Raw genomic sequence first — 23,582 nt, 5'->3', positions numbered from 1 at the left:
ATTCCAGAAACACCCTTAACAAACATTATTTCTTTCAAATGTGATTTGGAACACCAAAGGACAATATAATTTATACAACAATTTTTAAGACAACTGAATTGGCAGCAAGTTCACATAATGAAACTTCCAACAACTCTTTATATTTCTCCTGGAAATTCCTTGTCTCTTGGTGTAAATTATTAATAATTAATATCAGCTTTCTTTTCTTTCTCTTCCTGTAGTTGTAGAGTTAACGTGAAAATAGCTTGTTGTGTCACTGAGAAAGCCTCCTGGTCAGCCTTCTAGTTAAACAGCTTGTGTGCGTTTCGGTGGCAGGTGTGCTGAATAGTAGTTTTCAGGCACTTGAGGGATGCCCATCACACCAGCGCTGCGGGAGCCTATTTCTCACCCACGACGAGGTGAGACCCTCCTTTCCTCCGCTGCCTCGCCCAGGCCCCCGCATTCTGGTTCTTTCTCACAACCCATTTTCATAAAGTTCAGCCCTGCACCAGCCGAGCAAGTCTTGGTTTCTCAAAGACTAGGATCTTAGTTCTAGTCTTTCTGTTAAAGGACAGTGTAAAAAATCAGGCAACTTTATATGTCTTTTAAGGCCTCAGGATCTCTGCAATTAAAACAAGAAGTTGAGTTAAATACTATTCTTTTCCACTTCTGAATTTCTATAACTCCACACAATAGCTTTTTTATTAATTAGCTAAACATTTTTCCAGAATATATTTTCCTAAGATTCACAAATATCTGTTAATTTATATTTAAAGATGCTATATTTAAGAAATGGAATAATTATTTACTTTTAAAAAGTAATTTAAGTCAAGAAATGTTTGATACTGAATGTTTACTATGTGTTCAAGTATGTAAGCTTAATTTTTGTGGTACTGTCGATAAAGCACACAACGTGAGAGTTGTGGGTTAAGTTTTATCTGGGGCAAAATGAGGACCAGAGCCCAGGTGACAGCATCTCAGAGAGCTCGGAGGAACTGCTCTGAAGATGAGGGGGAGCTCAGCATTATATGAGATTTCATTGAAGGGGGACGTGCAGTCAAGTATACGTTAAGTCAGAGGCTGCTGCCAGTCGAGGAGCTGGTGTCTCTGTTAATGATTTCAGTGCCTTTCTAGATAGGAGGAGATGCAAAAATTTGGGCTTTTAAAATTTCCTGGAAATGTCTAACTATCTGAAGGCTTTTCTGCCCATTTTCCCAGAGCACAGAGCGCCCCATTCCTGATCTCCACCCAGAACTACTTTCAGAGGGTGTTGAAGGTCAGCAGCTGCCGTGGCTCATGACTTAATCAAATCAGAGGCAGATGACAAGTGCCAATTTTTAGTTGACAATATGTATATATTGTAGGAAAAAATTTACTTTCCAATCCTACCCCTGTTTTACTTTTAGTTAGAGATCAACTGATAACTGTTAGATGACTTAAGTCAGACGAGGGGTTGAAGGAGTTGTCTCTTGAGCCAGCCAGTGCTCTACATCAGCCTCCTTGATCACATTCAATTTTCTTTCTCTTCAAACAACATGCAACTGATTTTATGAAGTTTGGAGCCTGTCCTGAGCACATGGGGTCTGGAGGTGGCCCTGTTCCTGTGGTCTTTGTTTATTCTGTGAATTATGGTGTGAATCTTTATGTGCCCAAGCTTCATCATAATTTCAAACTTTAAGGATTTAAATATGGGAGATGGATGCCAAGTTCTGGGAATAGATTTTCAGGATAACAGCCAGGATTGGTAAAAAGCAGGGAGAATGGATACAGCCCTTAAAAAAGAAATGTTATTTTACAATTTCTGGCAGATAAATTAAAGTTCTTGTTGGGATTCTATCTGGAATGTTTAATTGGGAGACCTACCTCCCACTTTCATGAAATACAATAATTTTATTATTTGTTTAGTGCCTTCTGTCTAGCAAATAAGTATCCCTTTTGCATATAGTTTTATCGTTTAATCTCTACAAAGATTCCCTGGAGAACACACGTGTCACAGGTGAGGGAACCAAGATCATACAGGGTAAGTGGCTGGAAGGCAGATGGGCTGGAGGGCTTACCCTCCTTCAGGCTGAGACAGAGACACCAAGGTTTATTGACAAGCGTGTAGCTGAAGTGGTTTATTTAATACTTTGCTTCCTTGATGAAGTGGATCTCTTGAAATGGTTGATGTCTGGCTTATCTTCCCTTCTCTCCTCTGCCTCAGGACTTCTCCTCGTAAGTAGTATGAATTCAGCCTGAACTGATTCAGGAAAATCAGAAAATAAAAAATTAGCCCATACAAATGTCTGATTAGTCCTTGTAATTCAGTACTTCCTAAAACTCTTTGAAACACAAGGAAGGTGTTTTACCACGGGGACTGAGTGCATTTGAAGAGTGAGAAATGTAAGTGTGATCTGGTAAAGGCACAGGCTCTATAAACAGTGATCCGGGTTTGGATCCTGGCTCCACTATGTACTGGAAATATGACCACCCAGAGCCTCAGTTTCTTCGTGTGTTAAATGGGCTGATGGAGCTCACCTCCAAGCGGTCAGGTCAAAATAAGATTGTACGAGTGACTCTCAGGCAGAATGCTTGGCAAAGTGCTAGTTGCTCTTGCTGCTTTATAATGTCCTCTTAGGTAATTCCGTTGTCCATTGGCTTGCGAATATCTCCTCATTTGATTTAAGAAAAATAACATGCCTTAAAAATTTTAAAAATAAGGAATAAAAATTTACTGATTAATGCTGGGTGTATTTTTATAGGTCATTTATTAAAAAAAAAAAGTAGGAGTTCTCTAAAGAGAATTTATTCAGTGTGCCTAGAATATGATTCAGTTAAAAATGATTTTCCTTTAAAAACTTTTCAGAAATTTCCTGTGATATTTTTCTTGAATAGTAGTTGAAGATTTCTGAGGAGGTTTTACATTTAGAAAAGTTTACTCTTCTAACAATTGACACATTAAATAAATGATTCATAACCCTGGACAGCATAAAGCCCTGGCCTTTCTTTTTTTTTTTAATATATATAATTTTGGTGGTTAGTTCTATGACATTTTATTGGGTAGAAGTATCTCCCATTTCCATTTTACAGGCAGAGAAGATGAGTCATACGATACTCACTATACAAGAGCAGCAGAGGCTGATTAATTTGGGCAGAAGAGTAAAAGGGTGTGGAGAAAATAATCCTTGATTCTCAAACTGGACGCATTCTGCGGTGCTGTGCAGCTGAAACGGTTTTGATTTTGCTTCTGGGTTGTCCTAGGTTTCGGCGCATGTGCCTGGAAAGGTCTCTCGGGCAAAGATGCTTATTTAGGAAGGTTGTCATTGTAAATACTCTTAAGAGGATTAAACAAATTCCACAGCAAATAAGTGAACATGTTTGGAAGGTTTTCCACCCTCATGTAATTTCCAGAAAACAGACATGATTCACTTGCTAAACCAAACACACAGGTATAATAATGACCCTGGCTCACATGACTGGACAGCACGGAGGGAGCCTCATCTATTGCCGTGGGTTACGCTGCAGGAAGCGCACCTGAAATTTTAATTAGAATTTATTTCCAGCGAGTGCTGCTTCCGTGTTTTTCTCCCCAAAGTAAGGAAGCGCCCTCCTTGCCTGGCCATCAGTCTGTAGAGCCCCGCGGCTCACACACTCCCCTGCTCATCAGGAGGCTGATGGAGCCAGTTTGCTTAGACACACTTAGCTACACTCGTAGCGGGGATCATCAGTCTCTTCTGTGTGTTCACCTCCACGTGCAGGGGAGAAAATCGACTTTTGCTGCTGACAAACGATAATTGACCACCAGTTGTTTCAGAGGGACTGTGATGTTGAAAACTGGTGTCCCTTTCATTTTTATATGTTGGATGCTGACAAATTGCATGGCGACACCCCCACTGTAAGTACACCCACCAGGGAGGGTATCGGAGTTGAATCTGTGTGTTTTAGTATTCAGATCCTGGCACTGGTCAGCTTTCAGTGTTCTCGCTGGGTTTGGGAGACTGTTTCTCAAGCGATTTCTTTGGCTTCCAATAAATTTGCAAAGCCGTCTCCTTCAGTGGAGTTCTGATGAGTTGAGTTGGGAGGGGCATATGAAATTGGGGCGGGCAGAGAGGTGCAATGATAACTGGCCACCATCTGGTTACCTCTCATTTTTTATGGTCCAAAAATGCTTGTCTTCTTTTCTTTTCTCCTCCATCCATCCCTTCAGGTCAGGGAGTCGTCTTCAAGAATTTCTTCCTAAAATGTAAAATAATGATGAAGGCAGTGTGTTTCTGTGGTTGATTTCATTTGATTTGGGTTCACTGTTAAAGATTTTCTGGTGAGGTTCTTATGAGCTCTTAAAAGCTGGAAGAGCAGCAATACCAAGGAGAGACAGTCAGAGAAACGAGTCAGCGGCCCCTGTGAGGTCTGGGGGACGAGGGCAGGAGGTGGGGCAGAGGCAGCACCGTGGCCTCCCCTGCAGCCCTGAGGGCAACGTGCGCATGTAAAGCCAGCGTCTCTTATCGCCATGTGTTCTAACAGGACTCCCACTAAAGGAATGCGAGGAGATTAGGGGAGGCCTTACCTTTTACAATCTGGTCAAACATCTTTAATGCTGACTATTTATTCAAGATGATACAGAGATCACCTGCAGAGCGTGAGGGAGCTGTGCTCGCTTCCTGTCTTGCCCGCCCCAGGCTCACTCATCAGACACCTGATTCTTGCAGGCACTGCAGTGCCCGTGGGGGGCGCTCTGCTCCTTGGGGAGCTGCGCACGGCAGTGCTCACATTGGAGCCTGTCGCACCAGCGCTGATCCCACTCCACGTGATGAGCCCTTTGTGTAAGTAGTAGAGGTGGGATCCAGAGTCTTCCTGTGTCTGCAGAGTTCTCCAGTAAAGCCAACTTGGAGGAAAGAAAGAAAATGCCTACTGTTCCATGACTGTGTCCTAAGGGTTTAAAGCTCACTGCAGAGCACATGTGAGATCTCAGCCAGTAAATACTCTGGGGTCTTGACTCTGACTTGTCATGAATTTGGCATTCTCATAATGTTATTTCTCTTAAATTATGTCTAAGCAATCATTTTTGTGTGATGGTTATGTGTGCGTAAGGGTCCTGAAGAAACTGTTGTGGATGGAAGTGTGAGCATCAGTGGTACCAGAAGGGCTGGTGGCCCTGGGTGCTGCCCGAGCTCCACACCATTTGTTACCAGCAGTCTTTCATATTGCATCTTATTCCAGAGCTCTCCGGGGCTCCCATCTCTCACTACGTGTCTTGAGAGAATATTTGTTCAGAGGGGAGGGGACGGGGTGCTTCCAAGTTTGGGTTCTGGGGTTCCCTGTCTAAAGGTGGCACTGGCACAAATCCTTTATTCATGGAGTAATGAAGACCCCCAGTCTCGTGGCTAATTGGGCCTCCCTGTCCTTCTTCATGTTAGGAGGTAGAGGGCTTGGGTAAGGCCCTAAAACCTGTTTTTGGTGAGTTTTCAGCCCTATCACACCTCCTGGGTTGTCCCGTTTCAGTCACATGACTTTGATTTTTGCAGGTAGGTGTGAATCCTGGACAGTGCCTTGGACTTCCAGGTTTCCCCTACAGTATGGACACTGAAGAAAGTTCACCCCATAAGGTGTGTTCAGGGGCCTCGAGGACAAGTAGGGACACACAGACAGATGTCTGGATGGGTGGCGATCAGGCCCGAGTCTTGGAAGAACAGAGATTCCATTACTGTTTTAACAGTGAAATTGAGGGAGTAATTCTGGAAGGACTGATGCAACTGAGATTAAAATTATTATATGGTTTTTATTGTTGGCAGTAGTGGTTTTTAACCCTTAGACCCAGTCCCCCCTATTTATAATAAATATTTTGTAACCTTTCTTTCTGGTGCCCGGAAATGAACGTCGTAGAAAATGTAACCTAACTATAAATATGATAAACAAATAGACAGGTAGATGGAAAGATGGGGTACCCAAATTCTTATATTATGGAGTATTTTATATTCTATGCTAATTAGTGACCTCTCAGGACAAAAGGCACATACAAAGGGAGTCACTTCTAATAAACTATTTTTCCAAGCCTTATCTAACTGGGAAACAAGTGGCTTCACAATGTTAGCGCACCTCCCAGGTCCCCGGGGAAATCTCCTTGTCAGAGTCACACTTGCTGATGGTGTCCTGTGCTAAGTGCAAGCAGATGCGGTTCGGAAGCTGCCCGGGGGCTGACTCCGTGGATTCCTTCTCCGTCGCAGCTGTGAGGGAGCCTTGTCTTTCCTGACCACAACCACAGAGGCGATTTTGAATCTCTGAAAAGTGCCATACCAGTGTATATCACAACCCTCACAAGATATGTTGAATAAAGTAGAAAACTTTAAGTGTCTCCTTTAGGATAGAAATAGGGTATAAAAGAAATAAATTAAAAATTCTAGTGCCCGAATAAGTGCTACATTACACTGGCTGCATCATAAGGTTAGACAACTTCATTACCGCTTTACATACCACATCTTGTAGTTAGATTTTGTTTATCTGTTTTTTTCCCTAAAGAAAAAAAAATCATTTGATGAGTTCTTGTGTCAGAGGTGACGAGCAGAGAGCAAGTGTAAAACCGGGAATCGTGGTGCTGGTTAGTCTAAGACCATCTCCGTCACTGCGCAGATCATCTTTACTCATTTTACTGCACTTTTTAGAATCACCTTCTCACTTGGAAAAACCCCTGTGTCAGTTGGATTTGTTAGTAAAACAATTCTTTTTCTTACCTAGAACATCAGTGATGTTTTCAAGATGATAAAAAAATTTGCCCATGGCATTTAAACAGTTGCTTGTTCTCGTAATTCATGGCTCACGGTCTCGTATTTGTCACAATTGGAGAACTGTGTTTTCTGTGTGCAAATTCTCATTGCTTTGGTGACGCAGGGACACATGTCCTTACTGGACGGAGTATGATAGTAGTTGTTTGCATTCTCTCCCTAAATCTGGAGTCCTGTGTTATGTTTCCTGTTAACTTAAAAAAAAAAGGAATATTGTTATTTACCTAAATATCTAACTTCAAACCAGTGATGCATATCAAATTGGTCCAAATAGGAATTCCAATATTAAATGAGACAGTAATTTAACAACCCACTTTTCCAAAAATTTGGATTGATGGTTCAATTATACCAGGGACATTAGCTGTTTTAATTGAATCAATCATTGCTTTCTTCAATAAAATTTTCCATTCCATCTGCTCTTTTGGTTTATTGTTCTTCAGTGTTTCATTTGCTTTCTTTCCCAAAAATATATGATTTTGGCTTTTGTCATTGAAAATCCTTGCTGGTTTTGCTACCTCATGCTGGAGAGGAAGGCTTGTGACTGTTCAATAGTCACTGGTTTCATGGTTGTATGAGTGCTTAATGCCACGTTGCAGTGGTGTGGAGACCTAACGAAGTGTGTACATAAAATGCTTAGTCTACACTGAGTGCAGGGTTAGTGTTGGCAGCCCATGTCATCAGTATCATAATTAATCCATTACAATCATCCTCTATTAATCAGTGTTATCCTTCTAACGTCTCCAGGAGAGGAAATGTAGTAGTCTAAATGCAAATCTTTGCCAAACTTTCAGTCAATTCAACAACTTTAAAGCTTGGCTGTCAATAGGACTGTGTGCCTGCTATCCGTACTTCTGCTCCTCCTGACCCAGGACGCGGTCTCCACGGCTGATGATCCGTGAGACACTGGATTCTTGATCCCATGGCTCTGTGTGTTCTGAGACATCTGGGGACTTCAGCACTGTTTTAGGGGCTTTGGGTCCCACCTCTTCATAGCATTTCTGAGATGAGATCTGTGGGTTCACCCTCATTCTAGAGTGTACGGTGCATTTTTTCTAGAACCAACACACGCCACCGTGGCAGCACTGCTTTGACCACGTGCTGGGACAGCGAGTGCTTGTCAGTTCTTGGGTTTAAATTTTCTGTTCTAATTTCTAAAATGGGGTATATTGACAGATACACTCCATGTAAACAGAAGCTCTGTGGGGTTTTCAGCAACTTCTAAGAGCATAAATATTCCTGAAGCAGCTAATCTTCCTCCCAACAAGTGAGGAGCAAGCCGGCAAGTCCTGGGCGCCTGTGGCGGCCAAGCTGTGCAGCCCAGGCTGCTCACCGAGGAGCAAGGAGAAAATCTTAAAAACCTACTTCCATGCTGTCTTTCACAGAATCTCAGCAATGAACGTTTTAATATCTAAAGAGGGGTGATTTTTTAAAATAAATTTTTTATTTTTTTCCTTTTTCAGTTTTATTAGGTAGAATTATTACAGTTCAACTTCACATACACATATTGCATGTAAATACATGTATAGAGCATACTGCATTTTTTAGTTTACATATATGTACTAATTATTCTTTCTAAGAACAGATTAGAGCTTTAGATTTTTAAAATTACAGTTACCAGAGGAATAAGGACATCTACAAAAGAATAATAAACAGAATATGGTAACCAATCACAGAGGACAGTCAGATGTGCTTACATATATTCAAGAAATCAAAATAATATTTAGTTCATTTGTGGTCTTATTATTATTGCTATTAATTTTAGATTCCCCATAAATGAAACCTTATGGCATTTTTCTTTCTCTTTCCACCCCACTTCACTTAGAATGACAGTCTTCAGGTCCATCCATGTTGCTGCAAATGGCATCTTTTATGGCTGAGTAGTATTCCATTGTAGATGTGTATCACCTCGTCTTTATCCAGTCATGTGCTGATGGACATTTGTGTTGTTTACATGTTCCTTGTTCTATGTCTCTTCTGGCAACAATTATGGATTTTAAATATTTTCCACCTTAAAATCCTTCCTGAAGGAGATGTGGTAACTGGAATCAAAAACAGTTACAGCACAGGGTTGTTTGTGATGGGCCCTGGAGGCTTGGTAGGAAGGTTGGCAGAAAGGATTTCAGATTCTGATCAAATGATTCCTCCTCTTGTAGCCCTGCTGACCGCCTCTCTCACGGCCTGCCCTACAAGTCTGACCAGTCCCTTCTGTGAATCCTACTGTATTGTGCACAAATTTTGTCCAATTGGTGTCATCCAGTAGAGACCTTAAGTGAGGCACCCAAGCTCCTGTGTTGGTTTCTTCCATCAACCCTTAACTTCCTTGGGAGCCAGGACTGTCTCATTGCCCCAAGGGTCCCTAATGCCTAGTGAGATGCCTGATACAGCTGGTACTTAACGAGCACATGGGTCAAATGGAAAAACCTGATCAAAGAAAAGGCCCTCATTTTTCAGACATGCCTACTTGAGTACATAGGGTAAAATGACATGTCTTCTTGGATTTGCTGTCAAATAGTTCAACAATGGACAAATTAAAGAACAAAGGTCTGAATAAAGGAAATATGGAAGTTTGTGAATTCCTTAATCTGGGTGATGGGCTTATTGTACTATACTTACTGATGTATACTTAAGTTAGTTTATAATTTTACTGTCATTAGCTGAATGGCAAGTATTATTACGTATTAATTGAAATCCTTAGAACTGACCAAACTTACCCCACACAAAATCCTTAATGTCCTAGTAGTCTGTCTTACAGAAATCTTTCCCCACAAAGACAGGAAAAAAGGGAAAGGCAGATCCGTGCAGTATTTCCACGTTGTCAAAAGACCAAAGTCCGACACAAAAGAAGAGATTGTAAAAAAGATAAAGAGGCTTAAATCAATGTCCAGGAAACCTAGCTAAGAATCCTGAATGGCCCAACTTAACTAACCTCAGCACTGCCGCATCAAGAATGGGGCAAATAGCACCTAGTGGATTTTCTTTTTTAAATAAATAAATAATGATCCAGTTCCTACCACAGGCAATTATGATAAGACTGAGTATAAGATCTAACAACAAATAGTGTACAAATCATAATTTCTACTAGATTCAAACTGCTTCTTCTATAAAATTTGAATCTTTTTATTCTTAAGACAGATTTGTGGCATATGACCTAGTGATAAAATTTTCAACTGGCTTGTATTCAAAAAGTTCACCATAGTGAGAATTTATTACATCAACTATGCCTTTTTGGAAAACCGATGTGCCTTGTCACTCTCTTTCATAATATTTCCTGTGGAAAATTCAATCCTTCATTCAGGAAAAGGCTGAGCAATATATCTCATGGAAAACCTTCATAAGCTGCAACAAAAGAAAATGAAAATGACAGTGAGCAGCCCGTGAAGCCAGCAGACACACACAGCAAACGGCTGTGTTTCCACCTCGACTTTCTGTAACCAGCAGGGAAAATGTGCATTTCAAGAAATAGACATAAACACATTTCAGGACCTGAGCACAAAATTTCCCTTTCAGGGTTTAGTGGTCTTCCATTTAATTCTATGAGAAATGTTTAAAACAACAGAACAACATCTGACATAGAGTTTAAAGTTAATTTATGGCTTAGTGAAAATAAAACCAGCTGATAGTTATCATTTTTACTTTATTTGATCTCACTCTCTTACTTTACCTCCCCAACATCCTCCACAAAATGATGGTGAAAGTCCCCTCCTGGGTCAGAAGGCTAAGTAGAAAGTACCAATCACATGGAGGTGTGCTTTGTTGTTTTATTTTTCAAAACAAACAAGTTTCATTCATGTGATTTAATAATTAAGATCAGAAACAAAGTCTACTCAATAAATGGTAAACAAAACTTGTCATCATAGCTGCTCATCAGGTTTGGCCCCATGTTACACACTTTTACATGGACATGTGCCACGTGCTGTCATGGGAAACGGTGAGTGGGGATAGGGCCTCTGCTCTCACAGGGCACACAGCCTGGTGGGGGAGGCGGTGTTCAATCATTGCCCTTCTTTTTTAATGTACTTACAAATTATGGGAAATGCTATTCAAAAAGAACAAAATGAGTCAATGAAAGTGAAAAATACCAGGAGAGTATTTAGGCTGAAGGAAGACAGGGAATCTCTTTGAAGAGTTGACACTCCACTGAGAACCAAAGGACAACTCCAGTACTGCAGGTGAAGGGCAGGGACACACTGATAAAGGGCTGATATCCAGAATATACCAAAATTTCTTTAAACTCAACAAGAAGGATGAATAACCTGATTAAAATATGAGCAAAATGCCTGAACACACACCTCATCAAAGAAGAAATCTCGATGCCAAACAAGTCTATGGAAAGATGCTCCACAGCATCTGTCATCAAGGGGATGCAGACTGAAACAGCGAGGTACCACCGCACACCTGTCAGAACTGCCAAAACGCAGAACACTGACAGCACCGAATGCTGGTGAGGATGTGTGGAACGTCAGGAATTCTCATGCATTGCTGGTGGGAATGGAAAATGGCCCAGATACTTTGGAAGGTGGTCTGGCAATTTCTTACAAAACTAGACGTACTTCTACCATATGATCGGGCAAATGTGCTCCTTGGTGTTTGCTCGACGAAATGGAAACTTGTGTCCACACACAAAACTGCATACAGATGTTAATAGCAGCTTTACTCATAATCACCAGAACTCAGAAGCAACTAAGCTGTTCTTCAGTAGGTGAATGGATTAACTGTGGTCCAGCCAGAAAATGGACTATTATTTGGTGCTAAAATGAAATGAGTTATCAAGGCATGGAAAGACATGGAGGAACCTTAAATGCATATTACTAACGGAAAGAAGCCAATCTGGGAAGGTTCTGCAACTGTCTGATTCCAACTGTATGGTGTTCTGGGAAAGGCAAAACCACAGAGACTAAAAGATCAGTGGCTATCAGAGGCTAGAGGGGAAGGAGCAATGAATGAGGTGCAGCACGGAGCATTTTTAGGGTCACTAAGACAGACTACTCTGTATGATGCTGTGACGGTGGATACGTGTCATTGCACATCTGTCCAAACCCACAGAGTGCACACCACCAAGTGTAAATCCTAGTGTCAAGTATGGGCTCTGGGTGATGATGACGTGTCAGTGCAGGTTCACCCATTGTTGCAAATGTACACTCTGGTGCAGGCGTCAAATTTGAGGAGGCTGTGGGGACAAACTGCAGTTCATACACCCTATCCAGCCCCAGCCACCGCTGTGAATAAAGCTCTGTGGGTGTGTGGACTGTCCAGCTGCTCTGGCGTTTGAACAGCAGAGCTGAGCAGCTGCCCCAGAGATCAGGAGGTTTGCAGACCCTGAAATATTTACTCCCAAGCCCTTGACAGAAAAAGTCTGCTGAGCCCTTTACTACACGAACCAGTATTCACCCTGATGAGACAGGACAGCAGGGCCCAAACCAGGCATGGTTAATCGGACTGAAGCAATGTTTTAGTTCCAACACCTTTGCTGAAGTCCTGCGGAAACTGCGACAGACTGTAGCCAGGAACCGTCTGCAGAAGGAGTCGGTAGCAGGCCTTCCCGCCAGGCTCCGGGATGCCGGGGGCCGCGCGCTGCACGGGGGCCACCCACTTGAAGAAGGCGGAATTGCAGTGGAAGCCGATCAACTCATAGAGCTCGGAGAGGATGCTGCACTGCTGAATTCTCTCCTCGGAACGCTGAGGCACAGGGAGAAAAGCAACAAGCATCTGAACGAAACAGGTAAGTGAAAAAAGACACGTAAAAAAGTTTTCCCTTAAAACAGAGACCCGATGACACAGGAAGGAAGTGGAAAGCTGACTTAGTGCCCTGATGGGACCGGATGCAGAAACGCAGGGAAGCAGCGCTGTGCAGACGCTCCAGACCCCCTCCGGGCCCCACCTCTCCGCGTTCCGCCTCTCCTTTTACTAGAAAGGCCCGTATTCCCTGAAATAGAAGAATCTGCTACGTAAACATGGGACACAGAGAAGAGAAAGAGGAAAAGGAAGGGAAAATAAAGGGAACACCGTTTCATCTAGACAATAGGGTTTGGGCGGGACTTTCACCGAACACACAACCTCTCAAACCACAGAGCACACAGTGAGAGGCTGACAGAATGAATGCGACTTCTGCTCCTTAAACACCAGCTACCTGCCAGCACACGCTGTGCCCGTTACTGAATCATTACAATCATCTCAGAAACTATTACTACCCCAGCTCTCAGGCAAGGAAACCTGAAACACGGGGAGGAATTATTATCATCCTGGACAAAGCCCCACAGCCCAGAAGTGTCAGAGTCTCCGGCAGACCATGGACTAAAATGCTCCTCATCACCAGGGGCCCTGAGCCTCAGGCTGAGGCCACATCAGGTCTGCACGGGCCCAGAGCACGAGTCTGTGGGACAGGGAATGCTCCCACTCGAAGTGCAAGGCCAAGGCCCTCAGGAACCTATGTAATGAAACCAAATCCCCAAACTCATTTCCAAACCACTGCCCTGTCCGGGAGGACTGCTCGGCACATCTGTGCTGTCACCTGTGCACAGGCTGAGCAAGGGGCCCATACAGTGACGTGACGTCCCAGTGGAAGTGGCTCGGAGGCCGCTTCATCGCAGGACAGACTCTCCCGGCTTCCAACGCTAACTCTCCATTCCATTTACAACTGGAAAGTAAGTTTAGACTTGTTTTCCTCTCCAGAATCAAAGAGAGTGGTAACATCAGTGGGAAACTCAAGACTGAGGAAGAGTCTCCTGGCCATTTGGAAGGATAGGCCGGGGAGGGAACAGAGACAGGGATCAGAAAGACCCGTGTTCCAGTCCAAAGTCTGCACGTCACTTGCTTTGACAGTTTCCTTTTTAATACAGGGGATAAAATCTAATTATGATTGTTGGGAAAACTAAATGAAATAACGTATGCCAGTAGCATAGGTGTAAAATCCTCCATGAGTGTTCCAGAAATGGACGTGACCATGGTTAGTTACTGTCTGCCAAGTCTTGGGTGCTAAGCCCACATCAGCCAGCCAGAGATGTGCCAGAGAATGCCTCAATAGCCAGCAGCCTTCTCCAACTTGGAAACTCACAGTGTCCGAAGAACAGGCAGTGGTGGATGCTTTGGGGCACTCTGGAGGTAGAACTCCAGTGATGACTTTAAAAAGCTGGGGAGAATTTAGGGTACCATACAGTTCAAATACAGAAAACTCATTCCATGTCTACAAATATTCATCTCTAGCCATGATGATTCAGAGAGGAAATACATATTCAAACGTACATCATTTTCCCACATAAGTGCATCAAAACAATTTGGAAAGAATGTAACTTTCTTCTCTAGATCACACAGTGGGGATTACAAGGTTTGTACTGAAAGCCCTACGTGTAAATCATCTGCAAATGTAACTCGGTCCACTATCAGTCATAATCATTTGAAGGGAAGGATGGAAAAGAACAAAGCCAAGCTAATATGCTCCAGTGTTTTGTTTGGTTACGATGTCACAGAGGAGACGGACATGTCAACAAGGAACCACTCTGCAGTGATCACGGAGCCGGGGAGCGGGATGGGCGGCAAGATATATGGCGCAGCCGTAGCTGTGCCCGTGCTTCTAGGCAGGTACCCAGTCACCTCGACAAGGTGTCAAACGTTTATGCCCACGTCCTCATCACCTGACATGTATTAAAGAGAAATGGAAACCTATAAACGGCCAATAACCTCGGTGGGTACACCGTCCAAAGAGCAAAGTCACAGTTTGACAACTGGCCATCCCGGTTCCCTGGGATTCATTCTTGGAGAACCTTAAAAACCACTCCTCTGTCTTCAAGAAGTGCTGCCTACTTGTCCTATCTTTGGCTCAGGGATACAGCACGTTCACGTGGACTTTAATGTCTGCACAGATTTGACTGTCTTTCTCCAGGTTCACTTATCCATTCTGAAGAGGCCTGAGTTAAGTCCAAATTCCATAAGATCAATTCCCTCCAGTGACAACTCAACAAGCCTGCAATTACAAGCCAACTGAACAGGACTGTCCTCAGCTAAAAATGTTACCCAACCTTCACTGCTTTCTTAATCTCCTCTCCTGGCTAATTGCAACAGACTAACACCACCCTCCACCAGGTTCCCCAACTATGTCAAACAGAAAGTAAGGTCCATAAAAGAGGAGACAAATCCATAGTCACCTCTGAATTCCTAGCATATAGTAATGCCAATAAATAGAACTATGATTATGGCTTCTTTCCTTTAAAACCTTTCTTGTTATTTAAATGAGACCATGGAAGGGAGGTGTTTGGGTCCAGTATCTTGATCCAGAAGACTCTGGGGGCCTTTTTTGGAATGGCTGCCCACTGATTCATTCAAGACACAACTTCACTTTCCGGGAGGAGCTGTGATTTTCTGCCAGGAGTTTGTTGTCACTCTCACGCCAGTACAGATTTAGACTAAATCCTTACTTTGGATATGTTATTTTTCCCCGCTTCCAAAAAAATTGACTTTCCTTACTTCCTTGCCTTGAGGAATGCATATTTTTCTTTCTAATTCACCCTTTTATAAAGCAGGATTCTCAGGATGTGCTTGGCCTTACATAAGAACAGCCATCCAACTCCCAGTGTGAGAGGCCTCGGGCTCACCTCCTGCCCTCCTGCCAGGGCAACTGAAACTCAGTTCAGGAGCCAACTGGCACCCCAGGGCTTCTAAGGCTCACGTATCTCCCAGAATCCCTGCTTTCTGGTTTGTCTTGGCTTCTGAGAATTTCCCCTCACTTTCTTGACAATTAGCTGTGCAGCTTGAAAGATGAGGAAGGAAAGTTTTGTTTCTTAATCAGCATTTTAAGGAACTTATGTAATGAAGGTTTTCACGAGTTTCTAGAACCCTCCATTGCCGAGAAAGAAAACACACTAGATATTTTCTAAATTTAGATACCATGTGCATTTTTTCTTTCCTATTGTTTTCTTAACTGCTAACAGACATTTTTTAATTAAAAAATAAAATAAAGCCCCAAATAGGATAGAACATTGAAGAGGAAACAAAATTAAAGGGCAAAGACAGAAAAATGATAAGTACTCTACAAAGTTAATAGAAAACATACACTATGGATCAGATCAGCAATTCTCAGTAACAGCTAATTGAAACCTGACCATGAGGTAAAACGTGTCTCCTGTCAGGAGACGGACAACAGAAAATAGAATTAAATCAACAAACTAAAATTCTAAGTCTGGCAAGGTACAGAAGGCTACCAGCTAAATGTGTTTTCTTCTGGAAAAGAGGGAGACTCACCAGCACTTTTCTGTGGAGCCTGAGCCCAGGTGAGGACGGTGAAGTGAGCTCCGTAAGTACGCAATTAGCAAAGTGAGTGATGAATAAAGAGACGTGAGCTTTGATGACAGAGATGATACCACTATTCACTTGTCCTGTAAAGTATGTCTTCACGTTCAGTGATCAATACCTCGGCGTCCTCAGGGATTGAGATTATAGGAAAATGCACAGCCCGGGCCCAGACCTCCTCTGTGATTGTGACATTGCACTTAGATGTTTCAAGGGCACCTCCAACTCCACCTGCAAAGAGCTGACTTCACGGTGCTCCTCCCATAGCCGTCCTGCCCAGGGCCCAGTGTCGGGGGCAAGGTCTCCCTGCCTCTCCCAGCTCAGGCTCATAACTCACAGACGTGACTGGACCCCTCGTTCAGGGCCCAGATTTCCTCAGTCACCGAGTCCCACCACCCACACCTGACCTACCAGGTACTCAATGGCACTCACTCAGCACTGACTGTGTGCTGGGGACCATGCTGCACACTGTGCACACGTTATCTCACTGGATCTCCACAGCAGTCCTGGGAAGTCTGTATATCACTGCTTCAATTGATAAGATAAATTATTTCACTTCCTTGAGTGTGTCATCCAAAGTGACACGGCTACTGAGCCACAAACCTGGGACTGAAAATCACTTGAAAATTGAACACTGCTACACCTCGCAGCCACCCTACTCTGACTCATCACATCACCTCCTGCCGAGCCTTCTAAATGTTTCTAAGCATTCTACAAGACAAAAGTGATCTACGAGAGCACCCCACTCCCCTACTTAAAATCTGTCAATGATGGTCCACTGCCCTTAGGAGAAAGCCCCACCGGGCCTGAGCACAGCCCAACGGCCCGGCATCCGCGTTCCCTGCGCGGCCGCGCCGCCTCACCCACCACGCAGCCCTACACGTGCCGTGTCCAGGACAGGGAAGCTGACTCCGTACCACCCGGGGCTCGTCTCACTCAAACAATGATCACCCTCTTCAGTGGTCACCCTCTTCAATGCAGACCCTCAGAAAAATATTTTCTCTGGATGAATCAATATCTTTTTCCTTACAACTTCCCATCATTGATAATGAGCTAACCCCAAAAGAGAGAAGACTTAATCCTCAGTCTCCTTATCTGTAAATTGCAAATAACAAGGAAATATGAGAGGTTTTAAGCAAAATAATATTCATCTGAGGCTGAGGGACAATTCCCATAACACAGTAATCACTCAATATGTGCTTACTTAATATTAAAAAAATAGATTCCATTCCAGCAACCTTAAATCAATGCTTTATGGCTTTGTCCAAAAGACTACCGACAAACTGTTGGACTAACCCCTTTGAGCAGATCAGCCCAAGCATACTGGTATAGGTAAGCCTTGACTCTAATTACAGCTGCAGCCACCGAGCACTACGGGGCGGGGGCAGTTTGCTCAAACTCTTACATGTTGTTTGAGCATTTAGTTGTAGTTATTGAATAAAGACAGGTATTATATAGTCAAAGCTCCTGAAACATAAATCTTCAAAGACTGATGCAAATTAGGTTTCAAGTACAACACTGTCACTAGAAATTATTTGAAAATCATAGTCTTAGCTCCTCCACACATCAAAAGGGCATGTTCTTAATGTATCTGACTGTATACACTGAAAGGATTCTTTAAAAGAAATTAAGATTAAGCCATACTGAATAAGCTCTCAGTATAATCTGCACAAAGCCCCACCCAAGGGTCTCACTTCTCACTTCCACATAGGTGTTCAGGTAGCTTAACCTGGGTTTTGGTTTCTTATGACACGGGGGTGGGAAGAATTGTGGATAGATTTATGTAGCAAATATAAATCTAGGGTATTTGCTGTGTAGGAATCCTAGAAATAAATAAATTGATATATAGTCCCACTCTTAGGAAGCTCAGCCTTTCCAATTACAACAGCATTAAAAATAAAATGAGAGATACATTTAACAAAATTTTACAAGATTTGTACATTGGATATTTTGAAGTATCACCAAAAAAAATTTAAAACATCTACATATACGGAAGGCATCCCATGTTCATGGAATGGTAGACAATATTGTTAAAAATGTTAAGACTCCCCAAAGTGATCTACAAATTTAATGGAATCCCTATCAAAATTCCATCTGACTTGTTTGCAAAAATTAAAAAACTGATCCTAAAATTCATATGGAATTGCAAGGGACCCAGATCAGCCAAAACAATCTTGAAAAAGAAGAGCAAAGTTGGAGGACTCACTCAAAGGTTATTACAAATCTATAGTACTCAAGTCATTATGTTACTGGCATAAATTTGGATGCATAAATCTATGAAACACAATAAAAAATCCAGGGGGGAAACTTACATTTACAGTCATTTTTCAAGAAATGTGCCAAAAACACTCCATTGAAAGAATAGTCTATTCAACAAATGGTGCAGAGACACCTGGGTATCTGAAGGCAAACGAATGAATCTGGAATCTTGACCCCCATATTTTATATAACAAATAAAATATTAATTCAAAATGGATCACAGACAGAAATGTAAAAACTAAATGTATAAACTTTCTAAAAGAAGACAGTATAAATCTTTGTGGTCCTAGGATAGGCTATGGCTTCCTAGATACAATATCAAGAGCACAAGTGGAAAAAAAAAAGATAAACTGGACTTCATCAAAATTAAAACCATTTGTTACAAAGGGCATCATCAAGAAAGTGAAATGAAAGGGGAAGGGGGTAGCTCAAGTGATAGAGTGCGTGCTTAGCAAGAAAAATAAAATGAATAAATCTAATTACCTCCCCTAGAAAGAGATAGCTTTAATGTTTAAAAAAATTAAAGTGAAACAACAATCTGCAAAAATTTTGCAAAGCATATATCTAATAAGAGACTAGTATCCAGGATACAAAACAAATGCTTACAACTGACCAATACAAAGAAAATCGACCCAATTTTTAAATATGCCAAGGATGTACATAGATACACAATTGGCCAATAAGCATATGAAAAGATGCTCAGCATCACTACCGAAATCAACATCAAAATGAGATCTCATTTTACACTCACTAGGATGGTTATAATCAAATCATGGACAATAACAAGTGTCGGTCAGGAGGCAGAGAAATGGGAACCCTCAATACGCAGCCGTTGGAAAGGGGCAATGGTGCAGCTTCTTTGGAAAAGCCTGGTGTTTCCTCAAAAGGTTAGAGTTATATGGCTCAGCAATTCCACTCCTACATATAGATTCATCCCTCAGTATACTCGGGCGGTTCGTTTCAGGAAAACCCCACCCTGGATACCATAATCCAAGTATGCTTGAGTCCCTTTACAATCAGCCATCTGGATCCATGAAGTGGAAACTACAGATATGGTGGGCCAACTGTACAGCCAACAGAATGAAAATATATTCTCACAAAAACTTGCACATCAATATTCATGGCAGTATCATTCAGAGTAGCCAAAGGTTACAAACAATATCCATCCATCAATGAACCGATAAACAAAATTACCAAGAATAGTCCCACAAACTTTTGGTCATTGAATCTTTGACAAAGGAGGTGAGAACATACAATGGAGTAAAGACAGCCTCTTCAGCAAATGGTGTAGGGAATACTGGACAGCTGCATGTAAATCAATGAAGTTAGACTACTCCCTCACAGAATACACAAAAATGAATTCAAAATGGCTTAAAGACTTAAACATGTAGACAAGACACTATAAACCTCTTAGAAGAAAACATAGGCAAAACATTTGTCATACATCTCAACAATGTTTTCCTAGAGCAGTCTACTCAAGCAATAGAAATACAAGCCAAAATACACAAGTGGGATCTAATTAAACTTACAAGCTTTTGCACAGAAAAGGAAACAAAAAGCAAAACAAAAAGACAATCTATGAAATGGGAGAAAATAGTTGCAATAAATGAAACTGACAAGGGCTTAATTCCCAGAATATGTAAACAGCTTTTACACTTAATAAGAAAGAAAACAAACAATTCAATTCAAAAATGGGCAGAAGTCCTAAAGAAACATTTCTCCAATGAAGACATACAAATGGCCAATAGGCACATGAAAGAATGCTCAATATCATTATGAGAGAAATGAAAATCAAAACTGCAATCAAGTCTCACCTCTCACCAGTCAGAATAGCCATCATTCAGAAGTTCACAGACAGTAAATGCTGGAGAGGCTGCAGATAATTGGGAACCCTCCTACACTGTGGTGAGAATGCAGTTTGGTGGAGCCATTGTGGGAAACTGTATAGAGGTTCCTCAAAAGACAAAACATTGACCTCCCATATGACCCAGCAATCCCACTCCTGGGCATATATCCAGAAGGATCCGTAATTCAAGAAGACACTTTCACCCCAATGTTCACAGCAGCACTATTTACAATAGCAAGACATGGAAACAACCTAAATGTCCACTGAGAGATGACTGGATAAAGAGGTTGTAGTATATTTCTCCAATAGACTACTATTCAGCCATAAACTAATAATAAAATAATGCCATTTGCAGCAACATGAATGGACCTGGAGAATGTCATTCTAAGTGAAGTAAGCCAGAAAGAGAAAGAAAAATACCATATGAGATTGCTCACATGTGGTATCTAAAAAAAAAAAAAAAAAAAAACAACAAAGAAACAGAAAGATAAACTTATCTACAGAACAGAAACAGACACAGAGACATAGAAACCAAACTATGGTTACCAGAGGGGAGAGGGTGTGGGAAGGAATATATTGGGAGTTCAAGATTTGCAGATACCGACTATGTATAGAATAAACAGCGAGTTTATACTGTATAGCACAGGAGAATATATTTAATATCTTATAGTAACATGTTTAAAAAGAATATGAAAATAAATACAGGTATGTTCCTATTTAACTGAAGTGTTGTGCTGTACACAAGAAACTGACACAAAATTATAAACTGGCTAGACTTCAATGAAAATATTTTTAAGTAGACAAATAACGAAAAAAAAGAAAAAGGATATTATCAAACCAAAAGAATAAAATACTGATTCAGGCTACAATATGGATGAAACTTGAAAGTTTATGCTAAAATAAGCCAGACACAAAGGGCAAACAGTTCCCTTTTAGGTGAACTGTATCTAAGCGTTTACTGTACTACTCCTCTAAATTTTCCGGAGGTTTTAATTCTATCAATATCAAAACAAAATGTATTATTCATTAAAAACATAAAACGCTTCCTCACAGGAGGGCTTTAATTATTAAATGCAGAAATGCATGTAAAGCTCCTGGAACAACAATTTGCACATCCACACACAGTCACTGCTGTTACTGCCACTCAGAGGGTGGTGCCAGCGCTGTTGAGGGCTGCCTCCACTCGCTGCCCTGCAGACAGGAGTGAGGGCCTGGGCTCTGACAGTCAGGGTGACCGTGAACCTTGGTCAGACACAGCCACGTCCCAGACTCTGCGTTACCCAACTTTCTAATACAAACTGCAACATGTAATGTAAACACGCTAGAGGGATGTATCTTACAACACAGGGAATACAGCCAATATTTTACAGTAACTATAAATGGAGCATCTATTGTACACCTGAAACATATCATATTTTAAATCAGCTATATCTTTGTAAAAAATTAAAAAATAATTTAAAAATGTTATCATTTTAATATTCAATTCAGTTTTTAAGTAACTACTAAACAGCTTAGAATGTATAAAAGCATTTAAGTGTGCTGTTTGTTTACATATTTATTTACTTTCAGCCTCCTGCTAAAAGAGAAATTAAACAATTTTTTTAAACACAGCTTAACAACCATAACAACAAAAAGGCAAAACTGAGAGTGAAGAGAAAATAGAGATTCAATACTTAAATGAAACCAGGGGGAGGTAAAGTCATAAAAATGGATTCCATGAAGTCAGGGCCAGTGTTAAAGGCCGACTAGAAATTCAGATGTAAGATTCTTGGCAGCTAAAGCAAAAAGAAAAAGATGATGGGGCAGGTGGTAAAGCGTGTTCTTAGCGTGCACGGGGACCTGGGTTCAAGCCCCACGGCCTCCACTAACAGATAAATACACCTTATTGCCTATCCCCCCAAATGAGCCCCAAAGAAAAGAAAAAGAGAAATTTCTTTCCAAAACAAACCTGATATTAAATTTGGATTAAATACTTAAAAAAAAGGAGAAAAATAGAAAAGATGAGTCACACTGTGAAGGAAAAGCCTAGCTGGGCTAACAAGTTAAGTCACACATCTAACTGTGATAAGTGTCGGTTTACTATCTAAGTTTTGCTGGGCTAACTCGTAAATCTGAAGTTTAGTGTCAGTTTACTGGGCTAATAGGCTAACTCGTAAATCCAAGGTTAACAATTATCAGTAACGTGATCTGTTCCAAATTGATAAGCTTCAGTGTACTGATACCTCGCTTTTTGTTGTTTGAACCTTATTGGCTAATAGTCCCTTACTTGTAATTAACCCTATAGAACCTCATGTGCAGGTCTTGGAGGTGCTCAGAGCTTCAGAGCAGAAGCCTCTCTGAGCCCGCTGGCGTAATAAATCTCAGTGCTTGTTTCTTGGCTGGCCTGTTGTTTCCGTAACAACACAAGCGATAATACCCGTGAGATAAATATGCGATGGATGCTGGCAGGTCCCCATGTCCCACGTGGGAAAATCTGAAACATCCTTCTCACCACTCAGAGTCATCCTCAGCCCACACCACCCCTCCCCCTGTTAAATGCAGGAGCACAGGCAGGGCCCGGCCTTTGCTCTCTCTGTGTCATCACAGCGAGACAGGATGGAATCAGGCAGAGCACAGCCATTCAAGGAAGGCCACAGCAATTAACATCAAAATGGTGAAGGATTCAACCCCCAATAGGCCTTGAGGCTCAGGATGAAGAGATTTAACTTCTAGCAGATCTTGAGCTTCATTATACACCCATTGTAATAGTAACTTGGTGAATAACACGCCCCCAGGCACCATGGCAGTCCCAAGGCTAGCCACAAAAGGTCACAGGGTGGGAAATGGCCAACTCCCCGGGAATCCCAGCCCCTTCCCCTTAGGCTGGTCCTTCTACTTATTAGCATATGAAACCACCAAGCCCATGAAAACCAGCAACACAGCGCCACCTCGCGGTCACCACTCTCTCTCCCTCTTCGGAGAAGGCCCACACTCTGTCTGTGGAGTGTGAACCTACTTTTAATCTGAGCATCAAACCCCCACATCTCGTGACGTTTCTCTTGCCTTTCAATGTATCTCTCTGAGTAAATCTACCTTTACTCAACACTGGCTTGCTCTTGAATTCTTTACTGCACGAAGACGAGGAACAAAATCTGGTGGGGCACATCCCAGGGGCTCAACAAAAGCCTGGGACCCAGCCCTTCTCATGCCTCACGTATTTATTTTTTTTCTTGTATCAACAGGACTGGGTTATGAAGGGAGCTCTGAGGCCCCAGCTAAGGGACAGAAGCAGCCCCCAGGGCTCGAATTGGCGGGCAGCCTCTCCCCCAGCAGGGGCCCTGGGGTCTGCCCAGTTCTCTGTGTTTCCCTGTTGTGCTGACTTCCCAGCCAGACAGCGTTCTCCCTAGGCCTGTCCCCATAAAACCCTTCTCTCCAAAATACAAGCACATCATGTCACAATCCTCTTGTTCAACCAGGAAATGTAC

The 23,582-nt window shown here is 42.1% G+C and overlaps 1 long non-coding RNA gene across 2 annotated transcripts in view; it reads right to left on the bottom strand.

Annotated features, from left to right (window-relative positions):
- Nucleotides 1-2,190: 2,190 nt before the first annotated feature.
- Nucleotides 2,191-23,582, bottom strand: part of LOC141574269 (uncharacterized) — a 70,141-nt gene continuing 48,749 nt past the window's right edge. For both annotated transcript variants that reach the window (XR_012501180.1, XR_012501179.1), the window contains exons 5-7: nucleotides 12,197-12,410; nucleotides 6,684-6,928; nucleotides 2,191-4,194 (exon numbers count right to left, since the gene is read on the bottom strand). This is a non-coding gene — a long non-coding RNA (uncharacterized LOC141574269). The remainder of the gene's footprint in view (nucleotides 4,195-6,683; nucleotides 6,929-12,196; nucleotides 12,411-23,582) is intronic.

Source organism: Camelus bactrianus, chromosome 20 (genome assembly GCF_048773025.1).
Source record: "Camelus bactrianus isolate YW-2024 breed Bactrian camel chromosome 20, ASM4877302v1, whole genome shotgun sequence".
Lineage (NCBI taxonomy): Eukaryota > Metazoa > Chordata > Mammalia > Artiodactyla > Camelidae > Camelus > Camelus bactrianus.
Note: the sequence above shows the minus strand (reverse complement) of the source record. Positions and strands in the feature narration are given on the sequence as shown.